Genomic DNA, 15,235 nt, shown 5'->3' on the forward strand with positions numbered 1-15,235 from the left:
AACCGTCAACGATCCGAATGAACATGTACACGTAAAATAAGGTATGTCCCATTTTGTCTGTGACCCATGCAGACAAGACTACTTCTGCGTACGTTTTCTGAACTGTTAATTTAATGTGTAACAAACGCGCATATGCAATGACGATGAAGTATGTTTTTTTTTACACGGTGGTCACCACTTATCAAGGCCCGGAAGCCACTCAGGGATAAGGGTTATTGCAAGTATAGTACATTAGTGTGGAGATTTGAAAGTGTTTACTTAAGGTGGCGGTTCATTAGGAATTTGTTAAAGTTGGACTTAAAGACATCCAAGTTGTAGTCAGGTGGGAAGCAGGCAGACAGAACAGAGTTCCGCAGGCGTGCAGTTCTAAGAAAGAAGCTTTGTTCATGGAATCCACGTTTTGATTTAGGCACAGATAAAGAGTGGGGGAAAATTTTTTAGCTAGACGGGTGTTTTTCGTGAAAGATTGGCGAGGGGGGGGGACCAGAAATTGGAGTTCAGTATGTAGTTTATACATACACTGAGAAAGAAACAATTATACATATATTAACAGGAAAAAAAGATGTCTATGTACAACAAGAGACATGTATTGGTGTTTGTATATAAACCCGCTACTCTCAGTATACAGATTACACGTATATATAAACACGGTACAAGATATAAAAACGATACAAAAAAACATACAAGAGGAGATACGTCTTGCTGTATATATATATACCGGCTATATACAGTACACACCACATATACACGCACACAAATATATCTCTATCTATATCTCTATCTATCTATGTATATCTCCATCTATCTATCTCTCTATAAATATCTTTCTCCCCCCCCCCTCTCTCTCTATATATATATATATATATATATATATATATATATATATACATATATATGTATATATGAACACTTTCATTGATACATCCTATTATAAAATGATATAAAATAGTTCTGATATAATGAGAATTCCAAAGAAAGAAAAAAAGATAAAACGCAACATAAATAAAATACAAAACAAAAATAATCACAAAATCAGACTTAATACAATAATAAATACAAACAAACGAGTACAAATTAAATGAATGTAAGGTGCGTCCTTATTTGTAAACCTGAATGTGGAAATGTTATGAACTGCTGAAATTTTATATACCGGTGAATATCGTTGACATTGTTTATATCATAAAAATATGTTCTTAAAATGGATAAAAACGTGTAAGTAAATAAAATAACTAAGGTTTACCTGATGTTAAATTAAGTCGATCACTATTGTGTTGCAACTTAAAACTTTCTGTTATCGTAGGAAAACATTATATGCCATGTATAAAAGTAAACAGTTGCTATATTTTTGATATAATGAAAACGATGTGATTAATGGTAAAGGTTCTATTTATCGACCCTAACGATATAAACTGATCAATTAAAGAGAGTCACGCTTTACTAGCAACTAATCAGAAACTGGAATCGCTCTATAAAAATATTGGGTTTTTTAGGATTCCAGAACCTAATTTGTCATGTCCACCACGAGAAAGATCTTTGCTGATGTTTGCAAATGTTACGGTTCAAAACTCATACATATCAGCTACCAACCATAAACTCTTTTTTATCTCCAGGACTTATACAGATTAACCATCCATTGACACCTCTTCTGAAATTAAACATGGCTTTCAATTCAAAACTAACACATTATTACTTGTTAAAAAGCGTGCAGAATTTTGTACAAATTTTGCATGTAAGTATATTAACATGCAACATCTCATCACTAGAGACGCCCATTTCGAGGCCATAAATTTACTTGCCGTTAAAAGCAATCAACCGTAAAGATATTTTGTAAACACTACCTGATCATTATTTGTTTTAAACAATATTACATACTAACGGAAAAAGAAAGACAGAAGAATGAAAATAGAACAGGTGGACTGATACAGTCCTGCCCTACAAAAACAACACTACAATTTTATGTTAAAACTTTTATTGAAAAATAAGTTTTGGTAACTGAATGATATAGTGGAGATAGTCGATTTAATGTAGCCGCCTTCAGTCTCAATAATCGCCTCGGTACGGGTTCGGAACTAGAAAAATGCCTTTGCCACAAACGTCGACGGGATAAAAGGGTATAAAGTCGTAGCACTCCTTATGAATCTAAGCCTGGATCTCTTTGGACTTGTAAGCCGGCACCCAGAGTCTGTCACCGACCACCAGATTGCAACAGAGTATCAACACACTCTTCTGCACATCCAAGTCCACTTTGGTGTTGACTTTCAAGCAGACTTCGAAGATGTGATGTGTCATGATATGGCCCTCACCTCACTTGAAACCACACAAAAGTCCATAACTGTGGTCGAAAACTTTGGTTTTATCACCCGTGACACGTTCCTGTTACGCGGATTTACATTTTGAAAATAGTGGCAATGTTTTCATTGAATCGGTAAAGAGCATGCCTTGTACAGCGGCGCATAACTGATCTCGCTCGTTGAACATTGTGTCACTTTCAGAAGGCTCCTATCGCTCTTGGGATTTGAACACAACTGGCGAACTAGTAGAGTGTATGTAAAAAAAAAAAAGAAAAAAAAGAAAACCATAAATGGAATCATGTCGTCTTTTCTCGGACGACAATTTTATCGTTCCACCCTGTATAACAATTTGACTAAAATACGGAAAAGACCATCCATCAGAATTAAATAACATCATTACATCAGAATATAAGAGGATATTATTTGATTACACTTTTTTAAAAATTAAAACAATCCTTCCTAATCACACGCACAGTATGCATATAAATATATATATACATATATTTATCTATAAATAGCCATATTTATTTTATACATACAGGCACTATTCTTTCACGCTTTTGCAATCACCAGTGTAAGAATTGAACATTAATACTTGTAGTTCGATCCGAACTCAGCTACAAAATAACTTTTGACTCAGATTTATAGACTATTACCTCCGGGTCAGAATTAATCGTCATAAAAATTAAGGGAAACACTTATAAATTCCAAATTTGGACAACACAGTAAAGCAGTCAAGAGTGTTCTAACGAACGGAAGTCGTGAGCAAATATGCTGCGTACTGATGATTGAGCTTTTGCAGTTTACGGTTATATTAATAACAGTTATATGTAGTTTTCACCTTACGTTTCAGTTTTTGTAATTTTGGCACAATGAAAATACACAGATGTACCAAAATGATTTTTTTTTCAATTAACACTTCGGTTTGTTTATTACTGGACCTAATAAAGCACAACTATTCATTATGTGTTCAATTAAATTTTCTTACTTGGTGAACTTTATATAAAATCTGAACCATCTACTAATTATTCAACATTGCGGTCACACGATCATTTTCTGTGTCATATCGGAAAGGGGAAAAGTTGTTCAAGTAGCAAAATCCACTATTAACTATTAAATTAAACACGAAAAATTAATTATACAAATCTGAATTGAATTATTTAAATACACCAAATTTGTTACATACGCTTTGGATTTCCGTACAATACAAATAAATTGAAAAAGTCCAGCTAGGAACAAAGAAAACCAGCGAAAATATACGAAAACATAAGCTTATCTTGTTTAACCCCATGCAAATCACATTAGCGTAATGCACTTTTATCTTCCCTATGTACAGTGGAATATCAATTGATGAAATTTATTTAAATAAAATCTATTTCAGATATTACTTGATGCATATTCACGAGGAGATAAATCAGAACGGCATTTTTAGTTTCCCGAAAAAAAAAGTCGATTGTACAAAAGATATAAATACACCGCTTGCTTTTCTAGCCAACATAATCCGATCGTTATGCCAACGAATGTTTATATTAATTCTAATTTTGGTCGGCATATAATTCTCCGTCGTTGTCATATTCAAAATTCCACGTTGATGAAAAATAAAGGAACAATAAACTGGGATTTAAGAAGAATGGCATTACGCTCGCACAAATATAAAAAGAGGAACAGCAAAAATTTTTGTGTATTAATTTAAAATGATTTTGAAATAAACTTATGTTAGTTGAACTGATTAAAGTTGATTACATGGTGTCTTGGTGGCAAATGTTGTTGACTTACAAAAACCTTGTGATTATAAATTACCGGGCCGTTTAGTAGAAAATTATTTTTCAAGTAAAAATAAAAACACATATACGGAGAACAAATATATATATATATATATATATATATATATATATATATATATATATATATATATATATATATATATATATGATATAATATAAAGCTGAACGTCTGTGTGTGTCTGGTCATGAATAGGCTCCTATATGGTTGACTATTATAGAAAACTGATCACATATAATGATACCAGATGTATCGAGACACAGGAATGGGTATGTTTGATCTGGCATAATGATGATTCATTAAAATTGTGGGGTAGCGTACGCGCCTGGTCCACAAATAATGGAAATAAAAAAAATTGAAAAATTAAAGAAAAAAATGTTTACAAGTGTTTTTGATATAGATGTACATAAGAATACTTTGATAAGGATGTTTTTACTTAAATAGGGGTGGTATAATAAAATTGTGGGGTCTGCATTCGGGCCTGGCCTCTATAGAATGGAAATAGGCACAAACTTTAATAAAAACTTTTCATATTTATCTGCATAAGTATACTTTGATAATAATGTTTCAGTTTGAAGAAATATAATATAATAAAATTATGGGGTGTTCGTTCGCGCTTTATCGCCATAGAATGCCAATATGTCACAAAGTTTAACAAGGATTTTTAATATAGATACACAGAATATTGTGACAAGTATTTCAGTGTGAACAGATATGGTATACTACATTATGGGGTTTATCTATTTTATTTTTACTTTCATCATATTTTGCTTTGGTTTTGATACTCCCAAATTCGAAGCTATCTCTTTACAACCCTTCCTTTTCATAACCTATCATACTTTCATAAATTAGAGTCAATTTTCTGTAGGCTGTTTTGAAACCCAGTCAACGACGGGTAATTTTGCTAGTATATATATATATATATATATATATATATATATATATATATATATATATATATATATATATATATGTGTGTGTGTGTGTGTGTGTGTGTGTATGTGTGTGTATGTGTGTTAGTAGGAGCCGAGAAAATATTTTATTTATATAATCATTAAGCGAATTTTTGGGACGATTATAATGAGTTTCTCCTCCCTATGATGAATAACACAGTAGCAAGTAAGAATATTTATTGCTTTAGCATCGAATTATTAAGCTATTTTAATGCATTTTGTGTTAAAGAAACTTAGATTGTTTTATAAAAATTAAATAAATAAAATAAATTAAATTTAAAATACTTATAGATATAAAATAAGTTTAATATATCACATATTTAGCACTTTCAAAAGCCTAATTAAGGCTGTTAGAATCCCGATTCCAAAGGTGGATTCAACTATATTACAGTGACGAATATACAAAAATCTTACCTTTAATTGGAAAAAAGAAAACGTGTATCATAACTTGTTCACCGTGGAGATATTTCAGAGATTTCGAAAGGGACGTCTATGTAATCTATGTCTCTCTAGTAGAAATTCACACTTCCCAAATAATAAAATGCAGAGAAAAGTTAATTCTTTCACTCACATATATAAATAACATATAATAATATGTAGTAGGATCTATGAAGATTCCACAGATTGAGAAATATATTTAACTAGCGGGGGGAGGGGTACCCGGCGTTGCCCGAGTGTTTGGCGGTGTGTGTTGTCTGTCGGGGTTGGGGGTGTTAATGAAAATCTAAGAATAAGCGAAGTAAAAAAAACAAACAGAAAAACGAACGTTACGTGAAAAATGGCTTAAATAACCCTGCTTCAATATTAAAATTAAAAAAATCGAAAAAAAGACATCTTCTACCACGATTCGAACCCCAAACGTTTAGATTATGACCCAACGCTGTAACTAACTGAGCTAACGCGAAGCACATGAAATTGCGTCAGTTCTTCAAATATTTAAACTAAATCAGGTTATGACGTCATCTGATGCATGCGCAGAACCGATCTCGTCATGAGAGGACGGTTTTTGCTGACCCCCCCCCGTAGAAAAGTGTTGATTTCAGGGTGAAAAAAAATCAACATTTTTGGCTAATATTTAGATATTTGTCGGGCTAAGGATGGGTCTTTCATATGAGACCAAATTTATTAATTTTTGTTCCGTCTGTCGAAAGATTTTAGCAGACACACAAACATACACACATACATACATGATGATGATTGCAACGTCTTGTCAGAAGAGATCCACTCCCTCAGATACTGAAAGTTCATGAGCCCGAAAAATGACATATAGTCCTGCCAGCGAATTCACATGCTCAAGTAGACATGACACTAAAGACGGTCATTGTTATACATACATATATATATACATTCACACGAACATATACACGCGTACATACACAATACACAATACGCACACATACATATACATACACACACATGCAAACATAAACAAGACGGTCATTGGTATACATACATATAAATGTATACATGCATACATACATACATACATACATACATACATACATGTCTGTAAGCATACGCTCATATATACCCATATACATACACAATGCATAATACACAAACATACATATACATACCCACATTCATACATACACATATACATACATATACATCCACATATACAAATACATACACACATATACTTACACATACATATACGTACACATATACACATATATATACATACACTTACCTACATATACATACACATCCATATATATGCATTAATACACATACACACATACATGCACACATAACAAATGCATATACATACACACCTGCATACATACACATACATGCATATACACACATACATGCATACAAACATTTATAAATGTATATATGTACACATACAAACATATATACACATAGACACATATACATACATATACACATAGATATAAATACATATAAACTCACATGTACATATATAAATATACACACACATACATATATAAATATACATAAACATATACATACATAGATACAAATAATGACGGTAGAATAATTGTTACGCGCATCCAGCATTACAGGACAGGCGTACACACGTCACAGCTTTTTTTTTTTCGCCACAGGATTTTTTTTCATTTTTTTTATAATAGACAAATACCTGAGGGAGTAACTATACAAAGATGATGTTACAGAGTTTTAGCTTTGTACGACAGCTAAATCTCTCTCTCGGTTCAAAATGTTGACATCAAGCAACAAGCAAGAGCAAGATAGCCAGCAACAAGTCAAACTGCAGACCAGCTTAATGCGGGTACTGGTCTCCCGCTTTTTTTAAAAATAAAAATTTGGTTGAGACAAACACTTTTGGAATAGTAACTGACGATACTATAAACAAATTCACACATTTTTTTCACAAATAGACTCAGCGACGGATAGTACAAAATGTAAACACAGTCCACCGACATATTAAAGACGCTTACTTTTCTTTTTTTAAATAAACTGTTTGGTTGAGAGAAACACTTTTGGAATAGTAACTAACGATGATATAAACACATTCACACATTTTTTTTCACAAATAAACTCAGCGACGGATAGTCAAAATGTAAACACAGTCCACCGACACATTAAAGACATACATACATACATACATACATACACACATACATTTTCGCTTATATATATATATAGATCAACAACTATGTTTCAATAAAATGGATATTTTTCTGGATAGTGCAAAAAGTAGTTTATGATACAAAACATCAAATAACACGTTGCTAATATGAGTTTAATTTTTCCGAATTTTTCTAGTTTACTAAAAACTTAATTCACGAACATTACAGGTGGTTTACATATGTACAATTATTAGTCCGTTTTCATTTCATGAAACACGCGTTCAACTTATTCTCTTGGCTTATCGGTGGTGGCGATGGACGTGCAGAGAGTAATACCTCTTAGTTAGGTTCTCTCTCCCGAGATCTGGCCCTTGTGACGTAAAGCCTCACTTTTTATACAAAGGTTACCCTCCTAACCAATCATCAATTTGCACGTCCACTGCGCCAGGAGAATCCCCAATCCTATGCGGAAGTGCAACTTTGCAAACCGTCATCATGTGCAAATCTGGAGTTACAGCTAAACTCTATATCCACGCTCTCAAAAGGTTGACACTTTGACCTCTTTCAGCACTCAACAGCCAGACATCCTTGATCTTGGAATGTATGTTTCGTTCTTGCTTTTAAAAATAACATCACTTGTCATTTTTCTAAAACAATAAAAGTATATATGTGTGTGTTTCACAAAAGTTTAGTAAACTTGATTCTTCTTTTTAGCCGGGTTGCCCGCCAATGCCCGGGCACCCTATAATGCTTAATAGTTAATATCAACCTAATTGCCAGCCTTACAAGGTGCATCGGGTGCCCCAAGCTCCCATAGTGGGGAGCCTCACCGCTCCCAAAGGCGATCACATATTCGCCCCCTCTTAGAACTATTGGTTTCTCTAGAAACGAATGGGGCTAAGCCAAAAATACACCGCTTAGCGCCGTTGTTTTCCGCCCTTTCACCGCGATTAGTACCAGGTGGGATTTTTCCACTATTTCTTCTCTCCATTTTTGGTGTACCTGTCAGGAAAGATAGTACATACATAGTCTGACAGCCACCCTACAGACGAGGGTTCTTCCTCTAACTCGTCACGCGAGATATTCCCCTTTTTTTTGTTATACAAGTGTTCAAAAAATTTTAAAAAAGAAATAAAAATCAGAAAGTTCAAAGTCTCAAAATTGACAGTCCTACTTCCGGAATTATTCAAAATCATTAAAAAAAACAGTTCCTTTTTTGTTTCATGCATTATGAAAGGTCCCCTTTTTCCTTCACAATTTACAATAATAAATCAAGTTTTTTTTTCAATCAGCATTTACAAATATCACTCAGTTCTTTTTCAGTTCAAATAATTGTTAATCACAATTCACAAAAGTTATTCAATGAAAAAAACTGTTTCCAATTAATTTTTTTTCATATTACTCGGATTTTTTTCTGATTTTTTTAAGAGCTCATAAAAATCATCTCCCCTTTTTCAATATTTTTTTTTTCACAGAAAAAATTACTCGGATTCTTTTTTTCAACCAAGGGCTTACAAAAGTAATTTCCCTTTTAAAATATTCTTCACAGAATTTCCCTAAAAGATTCAAATGTTTTTTTCATTAACAAGTACAATTTTACAATAGAAGGCATACAACCGTAAACTGGGTAACGGAGTATCCGCTTTTTATTGAACTCAGGGGCTTCTCATCACCTTGACTGAATACATTTGGGATCTCTCTCGGCTAGTCACCGATCAGCGCCGTGCAAGAATTCCAATAAGACAAAAAGAAAAGAAAAGTGAAGAAAAGAAGAAAAAAATAATAGAACATCCAAGTCGTTCTTTAATGCATCTGTATTTCGGCGTCCGGAAGGGTTTTGACACGCGTACTGTTCTATCTTATTTGGCCATCAGGAACTGAGTTTTCTTCAGATGTTATCATCTGGATTGGAGGTGGGTTGGACAGGAGCCAGCTCTGTCATCAGCGCAACTAACCTCATCCGTCCTCTTACGCACCATACCATCATCGCCAGCAACAAGCGTACTATTCTTAGCATGCTTACCGCCGTTCCCGTAACCTCAGACATAACCACTTCCACATTGACAACGGTGCGCCGAACGGGGTAAAGAGGCTGCCACTGAATGACCCTCAGCCAGGCCTGTACCGAAAATCACTCAACAGACATTACAGCGACATGCCCCCCTCACTTCAACCCTGAGGCCGATTTCGTGGGTAAAAAAAAACAAAAAAAAAAACAACTATAGGCGCTAATCTCCCTTCCTACACTGGCTTTTCATACAAAATTCGATGTGATTAAGTCTCTCAGCATCCATTTCAATTACATGCCAGGTATTAACCTCTCCAATAAAAAAAAAATTCTCATTTAATTCTTAAATTCCAAAAATCAAATCCATATTAATTTAACTCTCAATTGACTATACCCACCTCATCGTTATTTCCCTTTAAGTTGATTAACGATACAATAACGGCGGAAGCCCATCTAAAGAAAAAAATGCAGTCGCTTTTACAACACCAAAAGAAATGAATAACCAAAACTAATTTCCAACACTCAGTCACTACATTCTCATCTTAAATTTTCCCGAATTCATACTATTTAATTCAGATCTCAAATTTCTATTGCACTTTCTCTGACTTGATTAACGCGTAAACCCATCCAAAATTCCTTTCAATGAAATATAAAAAAAAATCCTGAAAAATACATAATGTTTAAAGGCCTCGCAAGCCTCATCGGTGAAGGAACTCTGTTGAGTACCAATTTTTATTTCTCCCGCTTGAATTCGGTTCTCCAGGTGCAAATGCTACAAGCACAATTTACTCGCAATGAAAAGTCCATCTAAAAAACAAATTTAATCATTTTTTTCACGCTAAAAAAATGGATGCACAACAAAAATTAGTTTCATACACTCAGTAATCCTCATAATTATTATCAATTAATCACACTCAATTAGCGGGTTCTCAGCTCTTGTTTCCTGAATAAGAAATTCTTCGACACTGAGGAAAACATTTTTTTCTTCTCCAAAATCAATTTACTTGTCAAAAAGCATACTTTCAGCCATTCTCAATAAACTGAACCGACATCTGTTCAATTTCATGAGAGAAATCTTTCCAGACTGAGGCAAACCTATTTTCTTCTCAAAAATTCAATTTAATCAACCAAAAATAATAATACTCTATTTGTTTTAGTTGACACTCCCAGACTGAGCTAAAATTATATTTTCTTGTCAAAAATGTAATTTTAATCCTCAAAAATAATACTCTTATGTGTGCAGTTATAGTGGCGCTCGAGAAGGATTCTATATCTGATTTTCTCGCCCTTTCAATCGCCCAATTTCTATTAGCGAACAGAACTCCACCCCATTGAGGGTATTATTTTTTCTTTCACGGTAATGACCGAAATCACTCTCCTCCGTTGGCTTCAATAAGGATAGGGGGATCTCATTCCCCTCCTTCCAAGAGCCGTCAGAATCCCTCGGGGTCTTACTGTCCACATCCGATCCCTTCCCAGGGCCATCCCCAGTGAAAATGCCTTCTGTGGTTCTCTGATCGGAAATCCGCTCGGATTGGCGCCGACGTCACCCCTCCTCTTACCCCGGTTTCTAAACGTTCTCATAACATCCACGTCTAGTTGAATGAACCCCCTCTCTTCATCGGAGGTTTCCAATTCCTGGGGTGCGACCAAGGTAGACTTACGTGGGTTTCTCCCCGACTTTCACGGGGCAGATTTTATATGAAATTCCAATGTTGCCAACTTAAGGTCATTGGCGTGCACTCCATTTATCTTCCCAGCGACCTGGTCCCAGATTATAAAAGAAAGGGGGCCGGTCTGCTCTACTATTCGGTAGTAAGGAGTCCAACGTCAATCCAGTTTCACTTCTCGAGCTTCCACTTTATAGTAAACTGGGTCAACTCCTTAAACTCCACCTCCCTTCTATCTTTATTCATCAGAGCATTCCGCTTCTTTTGTGCTCGTTTAATACGGCCCCTGGCCTGGACAGATCTCTTGTGTTGCCGTTCTAAAAATAACTGATTATGCTCCTCCCCCAAATACTTTCTACGCGGCTTCAAATGATTGTCAATTGGGAGAATCACATCCCTCATCGGTCTTTGTGCAGGGTGTACTTCTGAGTCCGACTTTCCTCCACCCGGTCTCTTAGCCCCGCGTATTTTTTATCTTCTTGATATCTCTCGGTAATTTCGACCCAAAGCGAGTCGACTACAGGTTTAGCTTCGATTGCGTCTGTTTCACTCCAGTCCGACATTTCACTCACGGTATGGGAATTAATCACTCCTACCGGGAAATCTCTGTCATCCACACCCGGCTCCAATCGAATGGCTTCGGATTCCAGCTGCTCTGGAATCCGGGATAAAGATCCTCGCAGGTATTTTCCTTAACTTGCAAGTATTCGATTCGGCACTGATAGCCAGATAACTTGAGTACCCACTGCTGAATCTTCTTGTTCGTCCGCTCCGCATCAAACAGATATCTAAACGGTTTGTGGTCAGTTTTCACCACAAATTCGGCCCCACAAAGATAATAGTTTAGCTTCTGTCCCGCATATACAATCATTGACGCTTCCTTCTAAATCACCGGCCACTTTTGCTGGGTTTCGGATAGTTTATGCGACAGGAAATATATTGAAATTTCCTCTGGTATGGCAGGCACAGGGCCTTCCTTCTCAGGCCACGGTTGGGTCAACATCGCCCCTATACACGTGTCACTTGCCTCCGTATATAGAACCATGGACCTGCTCAGGTCCGGATACGCCAGCAACAGTATAGCAGTCAGCTGCTCATTCAGGGCGTCAACATCCGTGTGAACTTCTGGGATCCATTTATAACGGGCATGCTTTTTCGTTAACGCTATTATGGGAGCGGCCAATCGACTAAACACAGGTATAAACCGGCGATAATAGCCGATCATCACGATAAACCCTCTCACTTGTCGCACGGTCTTCGATTCAGGCAGAGACCTGATGACCTCCACTTTATCTATATCAGGCCTTATTCCCGCCTCATTAATCACATATCCCAAATACTTGGTATCTTTCTTAAGAAACTGACATTTGGGCAATTTTATTCTCAATTGATGTTGAAGTAATCTCTAAAATACTTTTGTCAAATGTGCAAAGTGCTCCTCAGGTGTCCGTAAAAAGATCAAAATATCGTACAATACGCCACTGCAAACCCCTCTAACCCCCCCCACAAAATTATCGACATCAGTTGTGAGAAGACCCCTGCTGCATTGCAGAGGCCAAACGGCATCACCCTGAAGGTAAATAGTCCCGCATGACATGCATAAGCCGCTTTCTCCCGATCCTCCCCATCGAGGGCTACTTGCCAGTAACCTGATTTTAAGTCCAGGGTGGTAAAACACCTCGCTCTACCAAACAAAGCCTGTATGTCGTCTATCAGGGTAAGGGTACTGCTAGGGGTTGTGTAATAGCATTCAGTTTCCGGAAATCCACACAGAATCTGTGACCCCCGTCTTTCTTCTCCACGATTACCAAGAGGAAACTCCACGGAGAGGTGGGGTGTTCAGTTATCCCTGCCTTCAACATATCAGACACCGTCTTCTATACAATTTTTCTTTTATGAATTGGGGTTCGGTAGAGTTTCAATCTTAAAGGCGGGTTGTCTCCCATACCAATCCTCATCGTAACCGTGTTTGTACATCCCAATCCCCGATCGCTAGAGCTGATAATATCGCTTCTTCTGTTTTATCCTTGATGATTACCTCAGATTCCTTGTCACATCTCTACCCCAGGTCTCTATTCATTAGACCCTCTCAACAGGGTATGATCATCCAACATGGGTTCCAGGTTAAACCCGTGCCGTCTTGCAAGGATTATTTGTTAGCAGCACCGGGAAGCTCCCAGGTCCACTAACTATGTAATCACTTAATCACCACTTCTAAGCCCCTCTCTTCTTCTAGGGGGGATCACTTGGTACCCATCAGGATTCCCCTACTTTGTCCCTGGATCCTCCCCGCCGTGGACACCACCGCCCGAAGAGGAATTTCCGCATCCTCTGAGGTCATCACACAGAGGTCTTTGGGTTGTTCTCGATCACTTAGGGAAATACTTCTCCCCTTTAGCCACAGGGTTGGTGGAACGAAGGTGACCGCAGATTCCATTACTTCCAGCCAATCTACCTCAATATCAACTCTTAACACAAATCGGGCGCCATATAAGCCTGTAATTGCCCAGACATCACCTCTACCTCATAGGGGAGCCTGGCCAGTCCTTCCAGGGATAGTCGGCCTTGATCCGTGTGGGTTAAATCCAGGTCAACCGGGTACAACCGGCCTTGGTTGGTCACCTTCTGATAAGCACTGGACTTAACCAGTGTCATCGACGCCCCCGTATGGATCAGGGTTTCCACCTTCACACCCCAACCACCATCTGACATCTAAAATCCCAAGTCTCCTTTAAAATATAGCGAACTCCCACCCGCCTTGGCCTTTGTCTTCCTCCTTGGTTGACCCTATGAAACGGCTTCTCTTTCTGCTTCTGCATTAGGTAGTCTCCTCCCTTTCAGGAGCACTCTCTTTGCAAATGGTCTGGCTACCGACAACGCAAAAATTTCCTTGATGGGCAACCTTGAGCCATATAACCAAACTGCCTACAGGTCTAGCAACTCAGGCGCTCCCTCGTCTCTCGCTTTGCCGGGCTCTCTGGTCTTTAAGGGTCATCCGGTCGTAACTCCGCCGGCCTTCTTCCTCGGCCGTCCCTGGGCAAGCCGGAGGCGGTCTCCATTCGGACCACCTGACCTTCCGTTCCCTTCCCTGATGCGTTAGGGTGAAAGCTATCTTTATTCTTTCTTCTTCTTAATCTACGATCCACCGCGTTCGTACATCGACCAGCCACTTGCCTAAAGTGACCACGCTTCGGGTTACTCTCTGCCCTATGTCTCTTCCATATATATATATATATATATATATATATATATATATATATATATATATATATATATATATATATAGGTGTGTGTGTGTGTGTATCAATCATACACAATAGTGTACGAAAATACGGTAAAGTGGCAGTGTTAGTCATTTAAAACTGTTTTAAACCTTCATCACTCATTCATTTTTCGACTAAATTTCAAACCATTATTACAGTTATTAGATACGCTTCTCAGCTACAATGTGAAAAAATGTGTAATTTTCGTAAGAAAAACAAAAGTTATGATGAATATTCTAGTGTTCAAAATCGTTAAAATATGTAAGGCAGTGAGCAACGCTTTTTCTGACTGGTTTCGATAGCAATCACTTCGATTCACCGACTATTGTTGCTACTAATTTACTGCTGTTTCGAAAAGAGGAGTAACAAGTGAAACAGAGAATGAAACCATGAAATGGAGATAATTGGGCCTATAGACCATGCGAGCCATTCCCCGCCTACATGGAGGGGTCATACGCCCCCCCTGACGTTCCCTCCTTCTATGATTTCCTCGGAGCCTTTTCTCCGAAAGGGGGTTTTTCTCGGTCCACCTCGATCGGTATTCTCGGTCAAAACTGCATCTCTCTTTTACATCTTCTTGTAATCGGAGACAACGAATTCGCGCCCATATCCACCCCCTTCATGTAGTCCGATCAGACTATCTTGAATGACATCGGTTCAGACGTCTCTATTCCTTAAAGCCTCTCCCAGTATAGCCGCTAATAAAG

This window comes from Euprymna scolopes, chromosome 17 (genome assembly GCF_053919585.1).
Source record: "Euprymna scolopes isolate OS-2025 chromosome 17, ASM5391958v1, whole genome shotgun sequence".
NCBI classification, from domain to species: domain Eukaryota; kingdom Metazoa; phylum Mollusca; class Cephalopoda; order Sepiida; family Sepiolidae; genus Euprymna; species Euprymna scolopes.